The sequence below is a fragment of the Halichoerus grypus genome, chromosome 3 (genome assembly GCF_964656455.1).
Source record: "Halichoerus grypus chromosome 3, mHalGry1.hap1.1, whole genome shotgun sequence".
Classification (NCBI taxonomy): Eukaryota; Metazoa; Chordata; class Mammalia; order Carnivora; family Phocidae; genus Halichoerus; species Halichoerus grypus.
In genome coordinates this window covers 89,289,034-89,313,654 of record NC_135714.1, presented here as the reverse complement: position 1 = coordinate 89,313,654, position 24,621 = coordinate 89,289,034, and positions in this window count along the sequence as shown.

Sequence of the window (24,621 nt, the reverse complement as noted above, 5' to 3'; positions counted from 1 at the left end):
GGGTCCTGGGATTGAACCCCACGTTGGGCTCCCTGCTCAGTGGAGAGTCTGCTTCTCCCTCTCCCCCTGCTTGTGCTCTCTCTCTCACTCACTCACTCTCTCTCTGTCAAATAAATAAAAAATCTTTAAAAAAAAAAAGACAATTTAGGAACAAAATAGAGTTATGCTTACTGATGGAATTCTGATATTCTTAGGGCAGTGAAATCTCAGGCATGACCATAAGGTGGAAGTCTGTCCCAGCCACTGACAGTTACCTCCCCACCTTACCATTGTAGTAACACTGTGGCTGAATTCTGACAGCCTGAAAACTTTCTGTGGCCATGTGGGCAGGCAGGATATATCAGAGAATTAAAGAGAATTAATGCCCCCATCCGCACTCCCCCAGTCCCACCAATAACTAGTGGGAGTAGGTGCAAAAATACCCCAGGTCCTTCACTTCTCCTGTGGGATAACCCTGTGGCTTGATTCACAGAGTTCTAGAGAGTGACTAATTGATGGAAGCTTTTAGGTGATCCTAGACAGTCGGCAAGGGTAATTGTATTAACGCTTCTGCATTCCCCAACACTCCTCAACCAATCCAATGTTTCTTTCCTCTGCTGCTGGACCCAAACAGAGTAAGGGAGCTCCACAGGTAAATATCCATAGATGAATATTCATGTTCTGAGAACTCTGGCTGAGCAAAGCAGATCTTCAAATTTTTTACACTTAATTGATTGAGTTTTAACCAAGTAGCTTTGCCTTCTTGGTTACAAATATAGATATATCTGGAGTGGGCCACTCTATAAGTTGGCCTAAATGAGGTGTTCATTCATTCAAAAAATACTTATTGAGAATCCACAATGTGCCAACAGCTATGCTAGGCATTTTGGGTATAACCATGAACAAGGAAGATCTAAATTCATCCTTTATTAGGCTTTGAAGGCAAGGCTCACAGAATGGCAAGCAGGAAGTCGTGGCAAAAGCCAGGAGGTACACAATGGATGTATCACACAGAAATGCAGAAGCTGCCGGAGGGAGAGAGTTACGTCCATTTGGCAGTGGGAAGAGAAGTGAAGAGAGACATAGAGGTAGAGAGGAGGAATGACAGTCATGGTAACATTAGGACCCTGGAACCGGCACCCCACATGCCCGCTGATGAGACGACTTCAGGGTAGCTGGGTTGTAAAAGCTACTCTGGATTCTGAAGGACCGCCACTTCCCAAACTCCATTTGTGTCCGAAAGCAGGCTTTGTTGGGGGTCCTGTTTGTGGATGTCTTTGGGGTCTTAGGTCCTGGTTTCCTATTTCCCAGTGTATTCTTCTTATTATTATCATTTTACAACACACCTTCATTAATTAAGGAAACATGCAATGAAGTCTTCTCATTTTAAAGCTAACAGAGAAATGTGAACATGGAATTAAATTGTCACTTTTGACAAATAAGGAACCTGAGGCCCAGTGAAGCAAAGTGATTTTTTTGATGAGAGCAAAAAAAAAAAAAAAAACCCTGTCTCCAAATTTACAACATTTTAGATCTGTTAAGAACAAACACTAGTAGGGATGCCTGGGTGGCTCAGTCAGTTAAGCATGTGTCTTTGGCTCAGGTCATGATTCCAGGGTCCTGGGATCGAGCCCCACATCGGGCTCCCTGCTCATTGGGGAGCCTGCTTCTCCCTCTGCCTGCCACTCTCCCTGCTTGTGTTCTCTCTCTCTGTGTCTGAAAAATAAATAAATTTTAAAAATCTTTAAAAAAAAAGAAAAAAAGAACAAACACTAGTAACCTCAATTACCGTGAGGAAACCTAGAAACAAAGAAATCTGGAGTTGCCAGCATCCTAAACTGGCCTTCTGTATAGTTTTCAAGCATATTAGACTCATCAAAATTCTGTTTGTGTCACTAAATTTGCACTAGTCCAATCCACATTTATCAGTGCCATCCTCTAATCTGCCCGTTTATTCTTTGCTTTGTTTTGTGTTATTCCATTTGTCCTTAAATAGCATCATCGTCACCTAGGAAAACTTGCTAAAAATGTAAATTATAAGGTCCATTCCAAACCTATTGAATCAGAAGCTTGGGGGTTGGAGCTCCCCAATTTGTTTTTTTTTAAAGATTTTTATTTATTTATTTGAGAGAGAGAGGGAACAAAAGCAGGGGGAGCAGCAGAGTGAGAGGGAGAAGCAGGCTCCCAGCTGAGCAGGGAGCCCGATGTGGGGCTCGATCCCAGGACCCCGGGATCATGACCTGAGCCAAAGGCAGACGCTTAACTGACTGAGCCACCCAGGCACCCACCTCCCCCAGTTTGTTTTAATAAGCCCTCTGGGTGATTCTGATGGCACGCTCGTGTTTGAGAGTTACTGCTTTCAGCTAAGAAAATGTCTGGAACCACCGACAGCAAATATTTAAAGTATATTCCTACAGAGCCCCATGAAAAAGTTTTTAGAAAAAGAGACAATATAGCCTTTTTAAAATTCTCTCTCTGATGATTTTAGGCCTATTTTTGCTGTTGTCCTTGTTGGTGATGATGATGTATGTTTGTATCTGTGTATTTCTGTTCTAGGTACATCCATTCCAGTGATGGGCTGGTAAATGTTTAACAGCCAGCTTTCTGGAAAAAGAAAACGAAAGGTCTCATTTATAGGATTTGCTAATTTCTGTGGTGTAAGTACTCCCACCATGGCCAATTTCAGGTACCAACACGACATCACTGGAAACGGAGCAGGGAGGAGATGAGCATAGTTGACTCCTGAAAGTCAGTGCCGGTTCCAGCCATCAATGCTGATTCTACCCATTTAAAAATAAAGCCCAGGACGGAGCCATGATGACACGTTTGCTGAATGAATTCTGAGAGAGCAAATTAAGGATATAGCCTAGAATTTTATCTATTGGGTGAAGAAAAGTTTAGTGTGATTAAAGACTTGGATTAGCATCTCATACCATTCTTCCTTGATTTTAATGACTTTCACAAAAATAACAATGGAAAAGAAAACAAATTAAACATGTATTTATTTAAAATATATTCTTTAAATAGCTCTTTCTATTACCTACTGCAACAAATCAGGCTATTCAAATACAGGCCATTTTCAACATAGCGCTTTATGACAATAAAACACTTTGCAAATCAATTTTATTGTTCCTCTCTGTAACCTCAAAAGGTAATAGATATGAGTTGCCTATTTTTACAGATGAAGAAAATAAGGCGCAAGGAGGTCTTCAAACTTTCATATAGTGTGTTAATAGAAAAACTGGGATTAGGGCTTGAGCCCTGGAATTTCCCAGCCATAGTTTATTAGGTTATATTTTCTAAAGTGTGAATAATTTAAAATGAGACTTTAATTGGCTTTGGTCTGCAAGGGTGGCTATGATTTCTGTTGCTGCAACTTACCAGACCTGAGGTTCATCCTGATGCTTGCCATGCCACTCCTGCCTATGGTCCCCACCACGAAGGGCCTTGGAGGGCCAATTTTCCTACCATATTGCTAAACCCATCCACCCCCTAAAACACAGTGGCCTGGCTTGGAGGTAGACACCAGCCCCAGGGGTGGCTAATCAATAGGTTGGCTTGGAGCTTAAACAAAATGGAAATATACTCCTTCTCTCCATAAATTGGAATAATAAAGAATGGGATAATTAGCATGGGAACTGAGAGTTGAAAGTGATGTAAAGATATTCTGGAAAAGCCATGGTGGGTTGTGAGTAAACTAAAGTTATAAGAGAGCAAAAATTACTAGTAAGTAAAAGGTTTGGCTTAGAGAACGGATAGGGTGATGAGATAAAAAAAGCAAGTAGTTAGAGAAAGAAAAATAAAGAAATGTTCAGGGAAAAAAAGAAAAATACACCATGAGAAACAGACCATGCAGCAACCAGGGGAGGGGGAGAGATGGAGAGAGCAGCCAGTTTCCAGGGCTGCCTTGGTGATTGGCAGCTTTCCAGCTTCTCTCCACGTATATATGTATAAGTTCTGCTGCGTGGAACAGGAACTCTGCATTAGTGACTTAGCCCAAAGGGGGTTTGTAGTCTCCACATAACCAGAAGTCTGGAGGCAGGCGGTTGGGGGCTGGAACAGCGGCTCCCTGTCATGGCGTAGGCGCCTCTAGCTATTCTCTTCACCATCCTTGACAGGGAGCTTTCACTCTCAGATTTGCCATCTCAGGGCCTCCAACATCACATCCATTTCCATGGCAGAAGAAGGAACTGATGAAGAGAAATGTGTTTTCCCTATGTAAGTATCAGGAATTTAAAATCTCTTTTTGTCTCACTGTCCTGGATAGTAACATGGACATTGGCAGCAAAAAGGGTAGGAAATATAGCCTTTTTTCTTACTTTATCTTCCTTCCTTCCTTCCTCCCTCTTTCCCTCCCTCCTTCCTTTCCTCCCACCCTCCCTCCATTCCTCTTCACTTCCTTTTTTTTTTGTCTTAGTACATTGCTGCCCAGGACAGAATTGGGAGTCCAGTAAATAAGAAGGTGGCGAGAATTGGGTAAACAACTAGCAGTGTGTGCCTCAGCATCCTAATACCAAGACCCCTACCATTTGGGTAACTTTAGTCTTGATTAAAATTAAAACCAGCATGGAGGTAAGAGGTGTTTGGTTGGCTCTAGTGAAGGTATTTTGGCCATTAGCCATCACAATTCCTCTGTCTTCCACTTTAAGTGAATATGGCTGGCCTGTCCAGAAGAATGTTATCTTGATTTAAAACACTTAGAGAAAAACCCCAAGACAGGCGCACCTGGTTGGCTCAGTTGGTAGAACATGCAACTCTTTATCTCAGGGTTGTTTGAGCCCCACGTTGGATGTAGAGATTGCTTAAAAATAAAATCTTAAAAAAAAGAAAAAACCCCAAAACATTAATTGCTAATAACAATATGGGTTTGCCAACAAGTCATGCCAAACTAACTTCATGACTTAATTATTATTTTTTTTTAGGGGTACGAATGACCTTTATTGTTGCAAATAATAAAGAAAGAGGAGGGGACATGACAGCCCTGGCTCCAGGGTGGCTCCAAAGCCCTCTTCTGTCGCCGTCCCCCATGACTTGAAATTGTTTTGAATTAGATTGAAAAGATAGGAAAATGCTGTACATATAGTGTTCTGCTTTTAGCAAGGCTTTTAATAAACTCTGATGTCATTGCAAAAGAGGTGGAGATGTTGAACTTGATGGTGGTAGGACATCTGAATTTAAAGTTGGTTAAATATATTTACCTATTATGTTGACAAATGGATTAATGTGAACCTGAGAAGAAGTTTTTAGAGAGGAAGCAATAGACTCTGCCCTTGACTTTGTCCTGTTTAATATTTCTGGTGGTGGCTGGAGAGAGAGCTGTTGAGATGGGTGATGGGATAACAGAATGAACAGAATGGCCTTAGATTCAAAAGAACCTATCACACAAATATAATGGAGAGAGGATTTGGCTTAATAGTAGTTTGTGGGAGAAAAACCAGAACAGACTACATGTTCAATCCAAGTCAATTGTGATGACACATGGCTTGCTTGACCCTCCCTCCCTTTATCTAATTCACTCAACAAATCCATAATCCAGGTGAAATCCAACCCCTATTACCCTAAACTTGCACTTGTGCAGCTGAAGGTGGCTGGAAAAAAATACGACTGCACTGGAGGTCCTCACTTCAAATTCATGACCAAATAGGCCCTTAGTGCTGCCAGTCAGAGAACCATATAAAGGCTGCTGGGTGCACTGGGGTTTTTCCATGTGTCACCTTGCTGAATTACTATTTCACACATTCTCCTCTCTCCTCTAACTCTCAGCATCTCCTCCCTTGTCCTCTTTCTTGGCTGATGCTCGTGCCTCCTACTTCCCATGACCACATCTATCCACCTCTCAGCAATTCCACCAACCTATTTCTTCCAGCAACAGAATTATCCCCTAATTCGTGTTCCCAGCCCATCCTCTGAACTTCTGCTGCCTGCGTAATCACTGATCTCCAGGTGATTACATCTGATTCCTAGTCCCCAGTCTACTTGCCTGTCGGCAGTATTTGGTACAGTTGGTTGCTGTCTCCCACTTGAGGCATTCTGTTCCTCTGGCTTTTGGAACAGCACACTGCCTTACCTTGCTCCCTCTCGGGCTCCTTTTGTGGTTCCCCCTTTCCTCCCTCAATCTCTGAATATTCGAGTATCCCAGGACTCAGCCATTGGATTCACTCTTCACCCAGTCCCCACTCACTCCTGCCTCATCTCATTCTGCCCCCGAGATGTGCCCACACGTACATCTGCTGCCAAGACTTTCTCCCAAGCTCGAGGTATCCACACTCAACATCCTGCTCTACACTTCCATTCTTCAGTTTAGTTAACAGCTAAAACTCCTCATGCTCCAAGATGCATTCTCACTTTTTGTCTCTAAGCTTGCCTCACCTGCAGCCTTCCTCAGCTCATTGGTAGCAGCCCCACCCTTCTGAGTGATCAGGCTGAGAACTTGGCAGTACTGACTCCTCTCGTTCTCTCACTCCTCACAACTCATCCATCAGAAAATCCTCTTGACTCTACCCTTAAGGTAGACCCAGAGTCTACTCACTTTTCATCTCCTCCACTGCTGCCACCCTGGTCTGAGTCGCCTTCCCCTTTCTCTCCCAATATGGCAATAATCTAACATGATTTCTCCTCCGCCTGAGGGGAGGGAATCTAAGTCTTTTCTAGAATCAGAATCCAGAATGATCTATTCAAAATACAACACATCATTGACTCTGTTCCCAATCTTGCAGGGGCTCTTGATTTCCCTCAAAGTAAAGCTCTCCCCTGCCACCCAAGGAGTCTAACTGATCTGCGCCTGGGATGTCCTCTCTTACTGCCTCCCCTTACTTATTGTGTTCCAGCCACATGACCTCCTTTTGTTCTAGAACATGCCATGTATGTCCCACCTTAGAATCTGTGCACCGCAGATTCTGCTAGAACACTCTTTTTCCTGATATATCTACCCAAAGTTAACTCCCTTGCTTCAAGTCTTTGCTCAAATATCACCTTCTCAAAGAGGTCTATCCTGATGAAACTAATATAGCATCTTTCCCTCTAAATCACCCTTCCCTCCAAATGTTCACAGTAGGAACATGACAAGTAGTTGTTGAATGAAAGGTAAATAATTGGCTGGTAAGAAACACAAATTTTTGGCTATGTTAGTAGAATCATAATTTCTAAAGAAGGAAGGTGTAGTCTCACAGTGCTCTGGAATAAAGATAAGAGTTAAAACTCTTGAGCACTTATGTGCTTTATATACACTATTATACAGCATGTTCACAGCAATATGATGAGGTAGTACTCTGCTTTGCCAGTGAAGAAAATGAGACACAGAAAGGTTGACTCAATTTCCCCATTCATACAGCTAAGAAATGGCAGAATCAGGATTCAAATTCAGAAGTCAGTTGATTCCAGAAGCCATATTCTTTTTTTTTTTTAATTTTTTTATTGTTGTGTTAATCCCCATACATTACATCATTAGTTTTAGATATAGTGTTCCATGATTCATTGTTTGTGCATAACACCCAGTGCTCCATGCAGAACGTGCCCTCCTCAATACCCATCACCAGGCTAACCCATCCTCCCAACCCCCTCCCCTCTAGAACCCTCAGTTTGTTTTTCAGAGTCCATTGTCTCTCATGGTTCTTCTCCCCCTCCGATTTCCCCCCCTTCATTCTTCCCCTCCTGCTACATTCTTCTTCTTCTTTTTTTCTTTCTTAGCATATATTGCATTATTTGTTTCAGAGGTACAGATCTGAGATTCAACAGTCTTGCACAATTCACAGCGCTTACCAGAACACATACCCTCCCCAGTGTCCATCACCCAGTCACCCCATCCCTCCCACCCCACCCCCCACTCCAGCAACCCTCAGTTTGTTTCCTGAGATTAAGAATTCCTCATATCAGTGAGGTCATATGATACATGTCTTTCTCTGTTTGACTTATTTCGCTCAGCATAATACCCTCCAGTTCCATCCACGTCGTTGCAAATGGCAAGATCTTATTCCTTTTGATGGCTGCATAATATTCCATTGTATATATATACCACATCTTCTTTATCCATTCATCTGTTGATGGACATCTTGGCTCTTTCCACAGTTTGGCTATTGTGGACATTGCTGCTATAAACACAGGCAGCAACCTCTTCGACCTCAGCCGCAGCAACTTCTTCCTAGAAACATCGCCAAAGGCAAGGGAAGCAAGGGCAAAAATGAACTATTGGGACTTCATCAAGATAAAAAGCTTTTGCAAAGCAAAGGAAACAGTCAACAAAACCAAAAGACAACTGACAGAATGGGAGAAGATATTTGCAAATGACATATCAGATAAAGGGCTAGTATCCAAAATCTATACAGAACTCATCAAACTCAACACCAAAAGAACAAAGAATCCAATCAAGAAATGGGCAGAAGACATGAACAGATATTTTTCCAAAGAAGACATCCAAACGGCCAACAGACACATGAAAAAGTGTTCAATATCGCTCGGCATCAGGGAAATCCAAATCACAACCTCAATGAGATACCACCTCACACCAGTCAGAATGGCTAAAATTAACAAGTCAGGAAATGACAGATGTTGGCGGGGATGCGGAGAAAGGGGAACCCTCCTACACTGTTGGTGGGAATGCAAGCTGGTGCAGCCACTCTGGAAAACAGTATGGAGGTTCCTCAAAAAGTTGAAAATAGAGCTACCATATGATCCAGCAATTGCACTACTGGGTATTTACCCCAAAGATACAAAAGTAGGGACCCGAAAGGCTATGTGCACCCAGAAGCCATATTCTTAACCACTCACTAGTGCCGGAGGGTATCTAGAGCAATGTGACTGGATTCTTGAAACCATGTCTTTTGATAGAAGGCTGAAGGAACTGGCATTTTCCTCAAAAAAAAAAGAACACTTGTGGGGACACGACAATTTTCCAGTGTGTGAAGGGATGAGGTAGAAGAAGAACAGAATTTTTATATTGCTACAGAGAGGAACTAGAGCTTGCAGGAGAGACAATACAGAGAAACCGATTTTAGCCGAACATCAAGGAAGAACTTTTTAACTATTAGAGTTGTACAAAGTTAATAGTCAAAGTGACTACTTCTCTGTCACAAAAAGTTGGTGCAGACATTGGATGACCATCTCGGGGATACAATTCTTCAGGTGGAAATTTAGACTTGTCTTTCCAACTTGCAGATTTTGTGATTCACCTGTCCTTTACCTAGTGGCGTCCTCCGATGCCCAGGGCAGTGCAAGGAAGTGACCCACGTGAGAGCAGAACTGCTTCACCAGTGTGGGAAAGAGAAGTAATTTATTCATTCACACCGACCTGCATTCCACAGGCAGCCTAGAGATGAGGGAGGTACCATTTCTAGTTCCTAAATGTAAAATTTCTACCTTCCTTCCTTTTTTCTCCCTCCTTTCCTCCTTCCCTTCCTTTCTTCTTCTTTCCCTCCCTTTCTTTCTCTTTCCCTCTCCATCCCCCTCTTCCTCTTCTTGAAGTAGATGATGTTAGGAACTTTACTGTTAGCACTAAAGTTATATTGAACCCTTGGTGAATTCACTCATCAATGTTAATAACATTTTGGAACTTGGCTTATGGTGGGTTGTGACTTAAAGGACTTGTCCTGAGAAAGAAGATCTCTACATCATTTTTCCAGGGAAGAGAAAGAGGTTTTGTGGTTTCCCCGAGGGAGGCAGATTTGTTGATCTCCCATCCCTGTTGATTAGGATGGTGATCTCTGTTCTTTTGACACTGCTTATCTGACACCTGTTCTTCTCTATACACATAACACCCACCAAGGGCAATTTCTGTGAGATGGTTCCAAGAATAATTAATGCATTTTCACATTTGTAAAATACTAATGTAAGAACAAAAAGTTAAACACTTTTGTTAAAAAGTAATAAAACAAGAGCAAGTTTAATTCTGCAGGATTTCAGAGCAATCAGAGCACAGAGCCATCTGCATCTGTGTCCATTTCGGCCGGAGAGTTCCTCCTGCTAATTCTATATTCTTCTACATGGTCAGCTATGAATAATATTCATCTTTGCCGGTTTAGTCAGTTTCTAAGACTATATATATAGTCTTCTTAGAATATTTCAATTACTTGGCTTGACTTCTTTTTCCTGTGTGTGTGCCCTTTGGATGACGTTGTCCTAAATTTTAATTCTTTCTTATTTTCATTCAGTAAGTAATTGAAGAATCAGCATCACACTATTTGGGGGAATTGTTTGTCGAATAAGAAAGCACATTCACAGATGTCCCCACTCCACCTGTATCTTCTCCCTGTCACACAGGCAGGGATTAGAACTCTTCTCTGGGGAGTTCTCACAAACAAGTTGATTCTTATAACGCCATCACTAGAATTGACAATAGCCATCATCATGGGCATTGTCTATGCCCATGTGTATATGGGATGGGAGATCAACAGATCTGCCTCCCTCGGGGAAACCACAAAACCTCTTTCTCTTCCCTGGAAAAATGATGTAGAGATCTTCTTAAGCCATGCCTTAGCAATGTATATTTTGTATATTTTTAGAGAAGATGGAGTTGTTGATGTGCCAGCTATCACACTCTCACTCTGTTTTTTCTCTACTCCTGCATTTGATCTATAGGAATTCTACCCATACTCAGATGAAATGGAACTTTATCCTATTAACAAGTGTGCTTTGTGGGGTCTCTTAATTTTTCACTTCACTCCAATCCCTTACTGGTCTTGTAGGGCTAATTTTCAAATTTTAGAAGGTGACAGGCATAGATTTTTGCTGGCTTTTGAAATAGGCTCTGCTGACTTCTCATCGACTTTAGCTTTTATGATGCCGTGAGCATGATCACCGAACAACTAAATGTTTTTTAAGAGTCTGCTTATTGGAGTCTCAAAGTCACTTTTTTCTATGGTTCCTGGTAATAATTCAGAGCAACATTAGAACCCAGAGTGCCTGAGAAGGAAAACAAGACAATTTTAATGATGAAATATAGTGTTAGGAGAACACGCTCATTTGGGAGTTAGGTCTTAATTTCTATTCACGCCCTCACAAAAGGTTCAGAAGAGGCCAAGGATAGAATAATTCCTTTTTATAAAATATGTTTTTCCATGTGTGAAACGAAGATTGTTCTTGTCCATTAACTGAAAGGGTCTTCCTCATGGTAGGTCCCCGGGGAGTATCTGTCATCAAAATTGAGAACTCAGATAACTGAGACAGAACATTAAAGAAAACACTGCCTGTGATCTGAGTGGAAGAATCTGGTTTGGCCCTCTACCACAACTGTACCCATCAGACAATTGAGGAGACCTTGATTCCTCTCTCCCACACATCTCGCCTCCTCTCCCTGCTCCCCCAGTTCCATCTATCCCCAAGTCCTACTGACGTCAAATCAATTGCTTGAATACATTGCCTTTGCTTCTTTCTACTTCTGCACCTTAGTGCAGGTCATCTTGCCTCCAGCCTGGCTTCCTGCCATGGCTTTGAACTGGTCTCTCTGTGTCTAATCCTTGCTCTGTAATGAGACGAGAGTAATCTTCGGAAATACAAATCTGATGATGACACTAGCTTGCTTAGATCCCCTAGATGCTGTCCGTTGCCTTCAGGGTAGAGACCCGATTCCCTAATTTGCTTAAAAAAGCCCATTTATGCCTGGCTATTGTCCATTCTCCAGCAGCACCACGAACCACTCTTCTTCTGCTTGAGTTCTTTACTTCCTCGGACCACTTCCCATTCTCACAGATCATTTCCTTTGATAGGACCATTCTGCCTTCACTTTTCACCTGTTGAATTATCCTTCTGGTCTCAGCTTAAACGCTGTTTCATCATGAACGCAGGCCTCCTGGTTAGATGCCTTGCTATATTGTTTTTCTTCAATGTTTGCCCTATCTATTAGACTATAAGCTTCTTGAGGACTAGGACCATGTCTGTCTACCCAACCCAGTGCCTGACGCATCAGAGGTGTTTGACAAACATCTATTAAACCATTGACATAAGTGATTAGCTCACCGCCTGGCATATAGTAAGCATTTGATGACCGGCAGCTATCTGCATCCATATCTGTATCTATATCTGTATCAATTCACACATATACACATATATGGCATGGTCAATATTGAAAAAAAATAGTCTTGCTATATATAATAATGGACTCACCATAAACACTGTGATAGGAAGGATACAGTATTTATTTATTAAAATTATTGGAAGTGTATAAATTGGCTCTCCACCCAAACTGGAAAATAATCTCATAAACAAACACATTCCAGTGCTGCTGAGACTTAAATTTGAATGAGCTTTCTGTGCAGTAGAGGTGGTAGAAAAGTACACGTGTAGCAAAATTTTAGTGGTTCGTCTTATTTGAACATACACGGAGGTTATGATGGGCAAATGTTTAAGTTATTACTGCTTCCCGTGGATGTGGGGTACTGAGTGCGCTCATTGTAGCCGGGCACAGTGTATAATTTAAAAGCAGATGTGATTTCTTGCCAGGTGGAGTTACATGTTCTGATTTAAGAAGGGATGTAACAGGTTTAGGTTTTGTTTAAGCTTTACTACAAAGCTCCTCCTGGCTCCCTGGCAGGTTAGAACCTCACGGCATGAAAGGTGAAGGCGGTGGTGAGGTGAGGGGTGACGAGGAGTGGGAAGTGAGGCAGTCATCGAGCGGGACTAACATCCAGCAGCTGGCTTCCAGTCGCTACTTCCTCTCCAAAGGAAACAGTGCTATGCATGAGGAAAAACAAATTAGGGAGTTAGAAAAATCCCAACCTGTGACATTTGCGTCACTTTCCATGATTGAAATATTGAGAACTGAAAAGTGACTTTCCTTGCCAATTTCTCATTGATAAGCTCTGTTTCAGGAATAACTAAGCTACATGCAGTCAATAAATGTAATTGCCTTCCTTTATTGCTTTCTGATCTCAGTGTCAGCGGAACGCGAAGCACATGTTCAAGAGGCTCTGTACGTCTACTGTATGTTTTCTCCAAGGCATACCTACCTACTTTTAACCTCTCAGATAGAGAAATATGTATTTTCTTTCTTAAAAATTAGAATTAGAAGGATCTCTAAAGATTAATGTATATCCAAATTGGATAAATCTCATTATGCAGTCATTCTCTTGAACTCAATCAAGATCTGCTAATTGGGCACCACCTTTAAAGATTTCACTGCAAAGGAGAGCATAGGGACTGTGCCCTGTTAAGTATCTGATCCCACAGCTCTGTGTTGTATTAGTTTTGTGTCAGTAGGTGTGATATGTCTTGCTTTAGTCTGCCTTCTGGCCCTTATTGTTCTCTTGTATTTTCATTACTCTAATACTATGGAATCTCTATTAAATCCTCACTATATGTGGCTTGAGCATTGTTAAGAGATATGAAAAGGATGTCCTTTCAGGAATCCATTTATGTGTGATCAAAATTAACAAAGTTAGTATACGCAATACCTAACTGGATGACCATTCCCCCTTTCCACTTTCACGGGTTCCTAAATAAGAGTCATATATAGCACTAGGAAGTATAGAAATTCTCTTCTGATTTCTCCAATAAGAGGGTTTGGAGAGATAACCATTTGCAAACTGCTTAAAACACACATAGGGAGGGGTGCCTGGGTGGCTCAGTTGATTAAACGTCTGCCTTCGGCTTGGGGATTGAGCCCCGCATCGGGCTCCCTGCTCAGTGGGAAGCCTGCTTCTCCCGCTCCCTCTGCACCTCCCCACTTACCCTGCTCTCTCTCTCTCAAGTAAATAAATAAAATCTTTAACACACACACGGGCGCCTGGGTGGCTCAATCGGTTCAGTGCTGACTCTTGATTTGCTCAGGTCATGATGTCAGGGTCGTGGGATCGAGCCCCATGTGGGGCTCCGCGCTCAGCCCAGAGTCTGTTTAAGATTTTCTGTCTCCCTCTCCTTCTGCCATGGCCCGGCCCCCGCCACCCCCCCGACCCCCCCCCCCCCCGCCACTCGCATGCTCTCTCTCAAAAAAATAGAAATAAAAAAGAAAACACAGACACACATTTAGCAGCAACAGCAGCAGCCCCTGTTTGCAACAGGGGTCGTCATGGAACAAAGAAAGTATTCCAAAATGTGTGACTGACTTGCTCACTGTACGTCGGCAGCGACCCAGCTGAAACTTCAGATGGCCCTGCTCAACGGCGTGGCATGTTGGTTCACAGCTGGAGCCAGGTTCATTCTCCAGGCTTATTTGTCATATTTGGATACCTTATGAATTTTTAGGTAAGCCCCCTCTTTATTTGAGACACAAGGTTTGAGATTATATAAAGTATCTTTATATAGTACTTCCAAAGAGTTACAGTTTAATTTTTTACATATATCATAATCATTTTCCTCCTATCAATGATCTGATGAAAAGATAGATTTATTTTAAAATGTAACTTAAAAATTGAACCAAAATCCACTAAGGATTTATATATTCTCAAAATATATTAGGTATTAAAATAATGGTATGTTAATATGCACATTCTACTAAAGCACTTTCTTTCCTACTATAGCACGAGAAAGCCTACACTCATGACATATGTAATTATACATATTTACTTTTTTACCTATGAGGAATAGATTTAAGTTACTGATACGATGTTTGTATAAATTATAACTGTGAATATCTCTCACCATTTATCATTTTCTTTTTGGAAAATGTTCTATTTGAAAAATAAAATCCACACCCAATGACTTGAATAAGAAAATAATTCCTAAGAATATGCGTATTGGCTGTCCATAGTCTTGCACAGCTATTTTATTTTATTTTATTTTATTTTATTTTATTTTATTTTATTTTATTTTATTTTATTTAAATATCACAATTTTAAAGGGACCCTGTCATCCCGGGACATGTGATGCATGCAAGCATGGTGTATAGCTGTTCTAGAAACAGTCAAGGCAAATCCCACTTTTATGGCTTCAGTTTTTAAATCCCAGGAGGACTTTACAGAAAGAGACTGACAAGAGGGACAGGTGGATATCGGCTCCAAGTTGGTGACAAGTTTTCAACCTCAGCTGCATTCTTACAACAGGGGGGTGAAGAGCAGCTGACGGCCTGGGAGCCACAGTTCTACGGGTGGAATTCTTGTGGCAGAGAGAAGAATGTTCTATCTGGCTCCCCTGCTTTGTGAACAAAGAGCACAACTTAGGAGATGGAAGCTACTGTTGAATCTAAACGGGGGAGCTTTACTCTCCCTTCCCTCCCTTACATCTTTTGTGTTATAGTCCCAGTGATTTATGTTTAGAAAAGAGTCTAATTTCCCAATTTATTGTTAGTCATTGGTTTCTCTGAACTCAGGATGTTCTTTTAAAGGCCCACCTCCCAACATTTGTGAGGTCTGGGGCAAGAATATAAAAAAAAAAAAAGATCCACATACCATATATCTAAATATCTATAAGTTATAAGTCAAGTTGACAAACTATTAAGGAGGAGATGTTCTTTCTCCTAACCTGGGCTGTTCTAGCAGAGCCTGGAGGTGTGAAGGGAGCCAGTCCCCCCAGTCCCCTTCTCCTTCTATCACTGAAGCTAGGGGCTTCATGTGCGTATGTGGACACCTCAACTCACATATCCAGGCTCCATCCACACCCCTTTTCTGACAGCTGCCCCTTGGTCACCCTTATGCCTAGAAACTCTGGAAGCGGGGAGCCTGGGTGTCTCAGTTGTTAAGCATCTGCCTTTGGCTCAGGTCATTATCCCAGGGTCCTGGGATGGAGCAGGGTCCTGGGATGGAGCCCTGCATTGGGCTCCCTGCTCAGCGGGAAGCCTGCTTCTCCCTCCCCAACTCCCCCTGCTTGTGTTCCCTCTCTCGCTGTCTCTCTCTTGGTCAAATAAATAAATAAATAAATAAAAAGAAACTCTGGAAGCAGGTTGAGGATAATTTGGACAAGGAATTCTATGGTCCTAGAGTTCAGAAGGTGGTCCAGAAGAGAAAGCTCAGGCTCTGAGGGGGCACATCCCCTTCGCTTGCAAAATGGGGACGGGTAGGGCTGGAAGAGGGCCAGAGCAGGGCCCTCCACAGCAAGGGACTCAGGACAAGGGACCTTTTACATGGGTCTAAGGACAATACTCTTCTTTGAAACCTCAAAGTACATAATATTGTTCCTGCTATGGCCAGATAGGGAGGAAGACTTTGTGGTTAACTTCTAAGTTCTCCATTCAATTAAGAATAGTTAAAGCCCGTACTTATTACCTGGTGTTTATGACCCATCTGCCCTCACACTGGGAATAATTTCAATATGGACAAAGTAAACTCTTTACTGCTGCACATAAAATATAAAACCCAATGGTTCAACTTGGAGATCATTCTTCCCCTGCGTTTCTATAGGCTTTGGAAGGGTGACTGCCCATGTGGAACAGCCTCCTTTTAGTTAGCTGTATTTGACAGGACTTTGGTCTGCAAGGTAAAAGGCAACCATTATTCGAATCCTATAAATAAGGGAACTTGGAAAAGCCTTTCCCTTTATGGTTACTTCACATACACAATAAACTAGGAAATGAGCCAGTAGCAGATGTCGGAGTTCTACCTGTGCTTAGAAATCAGTGATATACAGGTTGAGATGGAACACAGAACCCAAAAGATCTGCATAATATTGCCTCTTGGTATACCTAATAGAAATTTAAAAGAAAGAGCAGAGGAAGGAATCCCCATTTGCATTATTCACAGAATCACCCATAAATTAGTGGCATGATGGAGGCGAAAAACCCTACATAGTGTTAGTAGGAAAGCTAATGTTACATAGATTTTTACTTTAAGGTCCAGGGGGACCCAGCCAAGTGGAAAAATAGCTGAGTTATGGTGGAAACCAGTCACCTTGTTAAAACTGAACAACCAGGTGTTTAAGAAAAGAATGGTATGAGAGACTGGTTTCTTTCCTGCTGAACACAACCGTTCACTGTGAACACAGAGAAAAGGAATCTTTGTTACAAGCATAGAGCAAGATAAAAATTTGTGTATTTGGATGTTTTTTAAATACTAACTTCACAAGTCTATTTTGGGTTTCACGATACAGTCAAGGAGAGCTACATTTTGAGCTATAATTACGCTCTATTCCCTATAACAACTTTAGTTGGAGTATTTGTTTCAGTACGCAGCCTACAGCAGTTTAAACTGGGATAAATGTGTGTGTCGGTGTAGGATATATTCATTTTTCCTATGTGATTTTTTTTTCCCTAAAGAAAGAAACGAATGGATACAGATCATTCTCATTCCAAAATAAAAACCTTTGGAATGTTATGACAGTGGACGAGAGGTTCAGAGTAAATGATTATAGATCTTGGCTTTTAAAAAATAGTGTAGTGAGGGGTGCCTGGGTGGCTCAGTTGGTTAAGCATCTGCCTTCAGCTCAGGTCATGATCCCAGGGTCCTGGGATGGAGCCCCACGCCAGGGTCCCTGCTCAGCCGGGGGCCTGCTTCTCCCTTTCCCTCTGCCTCTCTCCCCTGCTTGTGCACACTCTCTCTCTCAAATAAATAAATAAAATCTTTTTTTAAAAAAAGAGCTTAAAAAATAGTGTCGTGACTCTTGAATAACATGGGTTTGAAGTGCACAGGTCCACTTATATGTGGATTTTTTCTGATAAATACAGAACAATATTGTAAATATATTTTCTTTATTTTTTAAAAACCTTTTCTTTTCTCTAACTTACCTTCTTGTAAGAGAACAGTGTCTAACACATATAACATACGACATGTGTTAACGACTGTTTATGCTATCAGTAAGGCTTCTGGTCAACAGCAGGCTATTAGTAGTTAAGTTTTGGGGGAGTCAGAAGTCATATGGCCTTTTGACTGTGCAGGGGGTCAGTGTCCCTAAGTCCCGTATTGTTCAAGGTTCAGCTGTTTTACCAAAAATACTACTAATGAAGTCTGATCTGAAAAATATAAAGAATATTTACTTTTTAAGTATAAAATATATGCTCTTGAGTGGCTTTCTGTTGCTTTGGGATAAGAACCCTGCATGATCTGGCCCTTCCCTGCCCATCCTGCCTCTTTCCCCAAATCTCTCCTCTCCCTCCCCTCTAACCACATAGGTTTTCTTTTTGTTTCTTCAACACCATGCTCCTTTCATTCTCATTCACTGTGTCTAATGTTTTTCCTTCTCTTGGCTAACCCCTTCTTCTCCATTTAAATGTTATTTTCCCAGGGACCTTTCTGCACATTACAAGACTGGTTAGGTCTTTTTACCGAACACTTACATTAAAACCTCTTCCTTTCCTTCTGTGCAGAGATAAAAACTTATATCATAGGAGGATCCTGACCTTTTCCCTGTCAACTGCTAAAGAGTGTGCTAGTCTTTTTATTTCACTTTCCCACCTTCAAGGAGGATGTTGGGAGACTGTGGGGGAAAGAGGGAGTGGGGAAGAAAGTGGGGAGGTGGGAAATGGAGAATAAGTAGAAGTAAGGGGACCAATGTGACCTTGGGCTAGGAGATGAGATGTTCTGTGGCTCAGAGGAATGAGACAAGTAACAGAGGAGAGGGAATTTGTGGGAGTGTTACTGAGCATCTGTATTTCCTTCCCACTGTGACACTGGAATTACCTGTTAGTTCCTAGACTGCTTTCTTTGCAACAATACTGAGACTGGATCACGTGTGTCTTGGTGTGAACAACACTTCTTAAGGTGTGTCATGTTTAGATTATACCATTGTTTGTGTGATTGTTTTTGCTTTTCTCCCCCTGCTCCCAAGACCACAAGGGCAGGGCTCATACCTGGGTTGTGCATCGCTAACTCCCCAGGCTGTAGGACAGGGTCTGGCCCATGGCAAACACTCAGCAAATGATAACTGAATGGATGAATGAGTAAATGAATTCTGTTTTAGATTTCTAATCTCCAAATATCACACTTGGTCATTGTGGAAAACAGTATGGAGTTTCCTCAAAAAGTTAAAAATAGAACTACCATATGATCCAGCAATTGCACTACTGGGTATTTACCCCCAAAATACAAAAACACTAATTCAAAGGGATACATGCATCCCAATGTTTATAGCAGTATTATCAACAATAGCCAAATTATGGAAGCAGCCCAAGTGTCCACTGACCGATGAATGGATAAAGAAGATATCTATCTATCTATATCTATCTATCTATCATCTATCTATCTACCTAGATATATAAATATATATAATAGAATATTACTCACCAATAAAAAAAAAATGAAACCTTGCCATTTGCAACAACATGGATAGAGCTAGAGAGTATTATGCTAAGTGAAATAAGTCAGTCAGAGAAAGACAAATATTATATGATTTTACTCATATGTAGAATTTAAGAAACCAGACAAATAAGCAAAGAAAAAAAGAGAGAGCCAGACAAACCAGGAAATGGACTTTTTTTTTATTATGTTATGTTAATCACCATATATTACATCATTAGTTTTTGATGTAGTGTTCCATGATTCATTGTTTGCATATAACACCCAGTGCTCCATTCAGTACGTGCCCTCTTTAATACCCATCACCAGGCTAACCCATCCCCCCACCCCCCTCCCCTCTAGAACCCTCAGTTTGTTTCTCAGAGTCCATAGTCTCTCATGGTTCGTCTCCCTCTCCGATTTTCCCCCCTTCATCTTTCCCTTCCTACTATCTTCTTTTTTTTTTTTTTTTAACGTATAATGTATTATTTGTTTCAGAGGTACAGGTCTGTGATTCAACAGTCTTACACAATTCACTATAGAGAACAAATTGATGGTTACCAGAGGGGGTGGGAGTGGGGGGGGATGGGTGAAATAGGGGATGGGGATGCCATGACTTGACATGTCTTAATTTATAAGAGTTCATTTATATATAAATAAATAGATAAATATCACCGTTGGCCTCAGTGACAAAATTATGCTCTCCTCAGCCAGAGTTCTCTAGAAGAAGGCATCCTGAGCTGGTTTCCAGATGCCTATAATTAGAAACTTTAAAAATAAGTTATTTTTGTTTTCCTCACCACATTCCTATGATATTAAGAAGTGCAGGGATTGAACATTCATATGATTCTTGTAGTCAAAATGAAACTCATCAAATACTTCTGTTCTTTTTTTTTAAGAAGATTTTATTTATTTATTTGACAGAGAGAGAGAGAGAGCAAGCAGGCAGAGCAGCCCATAGACAGAGAGGGAGAAGAAGGCTCCCCGCTGAGCAGGGACCCTGGCATGGGGCTCGACCCCAGGACCCTGGGATCATGATCTGACCAGAAGGCAGACACTTAACCGACTGAGCCACCCAGGGGCCCCAACTTACTTACGTTCTTTCCAAAGTGTATTAAAATATGTCCCGAAATACTCATAGCTTGGGATACATGTTAGCTAAGAGCACTGAAGAGAAAGATAAAGTCGGGGAGTATATATGATGTCTGCCACTTACTGAGAACTCACTGTAGGCCTAGCAGTGCGTTATTTGTTATACAGAGACTACATCATTTAAGTTTATAAACAGTATTTTGAGGGAGATAATAGGTCCTGATTTTACCAATAGGGAAATGAAGGCTTTGTGGCTTGTCTGGGACTCCTAAGTTAGGAAATAGTGGAGCTGGAGTTCAAACCTAGGTCTGCTGATGCTGGAGCTAATGCCAGTGTGCAACACTTATTTTTTTTTTTAATTTCGAGGAATAAGTTACCTTACTTATTAAGAGTTTATTTAACTTATAATTGTAACCATAAGATTGAGTTCACAGTCTTGCTCTACCTTCTTTTTTCTCCAGAGAGCAGCCCCACTTCTGCCCCCAGTCCACACTGTCAGTTCTGGGACTTTTCTACTGTTTGCTTTATTGCTATAGGTAAAGACAATGTATAGTTAACTTCAGAAGATGTCTTGACGTTGGTCGAGTAACTTGACAGAAGTTTAAAACAACACAAAAGACCCCACTTTCATCCAGGGACTTCTGGTTCTCCCATCAGTCCACCAGCTACTGTTCTGGATCAATCATCTGTTGATCTTTATTTTCACTAAAATTCCATTTTGGCTTTTGCATTTTCATCCTCTGTTTTATTAGCCTTTTTGTGTATATCTAGACCATCTAGAAAATTTTCTCCCCATGGAAAGGATCACCCCATCTTCCTCCTGAAAACTCATGGACCAAAATATATAAATCGAGGGCAGCCATAAATGGGTCCTAGGAAAAAAATTCCTTATTATTTTATGCACACACACAGAGAGTCAATTCCATTATTCGTGGTAGTTATGCTCTATAAAGTCACCACAAAAATGGAATTATTGAATACCGAACCTCAGGGAAACATAGGGTTAGGTTTCTGTGACCTCTAGTCACAACATTTTCATCAACCAATCAATACATAACCTTGTTTTATGTGTGTTTCTGTTTAAAGGTGCTTTATTTGATATGTAGTTGACTCATTAACATTGAACTCGTGGCCAACCTCACTATAGTTCATGCCTGAATAATGCTGATTTAATACATGCATTTTCTCCACAAGGCACATAACAGCCTGCTTGCACTTAGGAACTCTAGATAGCATTTCATCTTCGTACTTTGGGGCCATTTTTAACAGTAAAATCACCAACAAAAAGCACAAAAAAATGTGAAAATCTAAGTAGACTGAGAAAAGGACACTTTTGAGATCCAAAACATGAAAGCAGAATTTCACTTTGTTCAACTCAGCAGGGAACACGTGTGTCAGGCAACTCAAAATGTTCCCCACTCTGCTTGTCTGTGAATAACTGTGGAAGGCTGCCAGTATTGATTTTGAGGTTACAAATGAATTTTGGTGAGCAGGCAAATTTGCAAGTATGGAATCTACAAATGATGAGGATTGATTATATACATATTTACTATTAGTTAATATTTGTTGATCACTTGCCAATGCCAATACTCATTTTAAGCTTTTAAAGCCAACTCATTTAGTTCTTTTAAAGCTCTATAAGGTAGGTATTAATATTTTCTCTATTTTACGTGTTACAGAAAGAAATGAACTTTCCTAGTCTACAGCTGGTAAGTATCAGAGCAAGGAATGGACCTAGGCAGAGTGGTTCCAGAGCCAACAAATTTAGCTACAGTGCTATGCTTCCTCCTTCTGGGAAAAGTTACCCAAACCATAATACTTTTTTTTTTTTTTTAAATAAAAAGAGGGTGTTTTTATCATGGCTGATTCCTTCATTCATTTAATTAGCAAAATGTTTATTGTGTATTTACTCTTGTCAGTCCTGTGAAAATTTAGCAGTAAAGAATGGCATGGTCTCTGCCTTCACACAATTTATAATTTAGCTTATAATTAAATCAGATAATATAAACTGTATAGTTTAGGATTAGTAGCTACATCCTTAGCTAAAAACCAGATTTCAAGTTTTATTCCCAAGGCTAAAGAGAATTGCACTTGGGAAGCTATTAGCAAGCTTCCACATATATAAAAACATTTTCTAAACTGCAAAGAGCTTTATAAGAGTAAAAGCATATTATGAAAGAGTTGGATTATAGCCGCTTCTCTTTGATATTGAATCTATTGTCTACCAGTCTTTAGTCTTCTATGGCAGTGCTCTTTAAAGTCTAGGATTTTGCTCTTTAAAGTCTAGGGTTTTTCAGTATGGAGGTTCCTCAAAAAGTTGAAAATAGAGCTACCTTATGACTGAGCAATTGCACTACTGGGTATTTACCCCAAAGATACAAATGTAGTGATCTGAAGGGGTACATGCACCCCGATGTTTATAGCAGCAATGTCCACAATAGCCAAGCTCTAGAAAGAGCCCACATGTCAATTGACAGATGAATGGATAAAGAAGATGTGGTATATATATACAAGAGAATACTTATCAGCCATCAAAAAATGAAATCTTGTCATTTGCAACAACATGGATGGAACCAAAGGGTATTATGCTAAGTGAAATAAGTCAGAAAAAGACAATTATCATACGATCTCCCTCATATGTGGAATTCAAGAAACAAAATAGAGGATCATAGGGGAAGAGAGAGGAAAAAAAACCAGACGAAATCAGAGAGGGAGATAAACCAGAAAAGACTCTTAATCATAGGAAACAAACTGAGGGTTGCTGGAGGGGAGGGGGGTGGGAGGATGGGGTAACTGGGTGATGGGCATTAAGGAGAGCATGTGATGTAATGAGCAATGGGTATTATATAAGACTGATGAATCACTGACCTCTACCTCTGAAACTAATAATACATTATATGTTAATTAATTGAATTTAAATTAAAAAAATTGAGAATGTCTGTTTTGAAGAACCGTTAAAAATGATTCTCGTTCAATAACAAAAAAATAAAGTCTAGGGTTTCCTTTCTTCCTTTCTTCCTCCCTTCCTCTTTCTTTCTTCCTTCATTTCTTTCTTTTCTCTTTCTTTCTTCTTTCTTTCTTTCTTTCTTTCTTTCTTTCTTTCTTTCTTTCTTTCTTTCTTTCTTTCTTTCTGAGAGAGCCCACACAGGAGCAGGAGCTTGGGGGTGGGGAGGGAGGGAGGGGCAGAGGGAAAGGGAGAGAGAGAATCCTGAGCAGACCCCATGCCCAGTGTGAAGCCTGACTCAGGGCCATCTCACAACACCAAGATCCTGACCTGAGCTGAAATCATGTCAGATGCTTAACTGACTGAACCACCCAGGCAATATCTTTGGCCAATATCCTTGAATTTATATTCACTTTTTTTGATGTGTTTTGGAAACAAGAGAGCTAGTTGCTTTCATACATATCTTAGCTAAAAAAATTTTTATGTAATGTTCTCTTTTGGCATTACACCGAAATGGTCTTTCAAAATGGCCTCAACAGGTGCAAATAATCTTTTGGAGGATAGTTAAAAATTTGACATTATAATTAAGATATTTTTAGGGGTCTGTATAAAAAAGCTAGATAAAATGAAGCAACTATTTTGAAAGGAATTGATTCTTGCATTGTCTACATAGAAAAGAAAAAGAAGATACTTTAATTATATGAAAATTTAGATAAAAGGTTCTTTTTCTTCTTCATTTTTTTAACCTGTATAATTCAGAGTTTGCTTCAATTCACTGTTTTGTCATTCATACATGTATCAGTCAATGTCCTGGCAGGAAGAAGATAACATACCTAAAGGGGTTCATGATGGACAGTTTAACAGAGCCTATTTACAGAAGGATGGGCATGTGTTGTGCACAGAGTGTTTGTGTCCCAACCCCGCCCCTCTCCCTACAAAGTCCACATGTTGAAGCTCTAACCTCCAATGTAACTGTATTTGGAGATGGAGCCTATAAAGAGGCAATTAAGATTAAATGAGATCATAAGAGTGGGGCCCTGATCCTATAGGATTAGTGTCCTTATGAGAAAGGCCAGAGAGCTCTTTCATCTCTCCTGCCCCTGCCCCAGCACAAAGAAGAGGTCATGTGAGCACACAGCAAGATGGTGGCCCTCTGCAGCCCAAGGGGAGAGCCCATGTCAGAAATCAAACCCTGCTGGATCTTGATCTTGGACAGCTTCCAGAACTATGAGAAAATAAATTTCTGTTGTTTAAGCCATTCAGTCTGTGGTATTTCATGAGGGCAGCTCTGGCAAACTAATACAACATAGTTAAAAAAACCAACAATGAATGGTGACTACCCAGAGACTAGCATCAATGGGAAGCTGTTATAACCCCGAGACCTGAGAGGCAAGTGGAGGAAGCAGTTTTCCTAGAAGCTGGTGAGTGCTGTAGACGTGATACCAGGACCACTCAGCAGGAGCTGGGGCCTTACACAGAATAATGCAGTCATTGTCAAAATAGAGCCTGGCTAGGAGGAAGAGGGAACTGGGTAGGGATGTG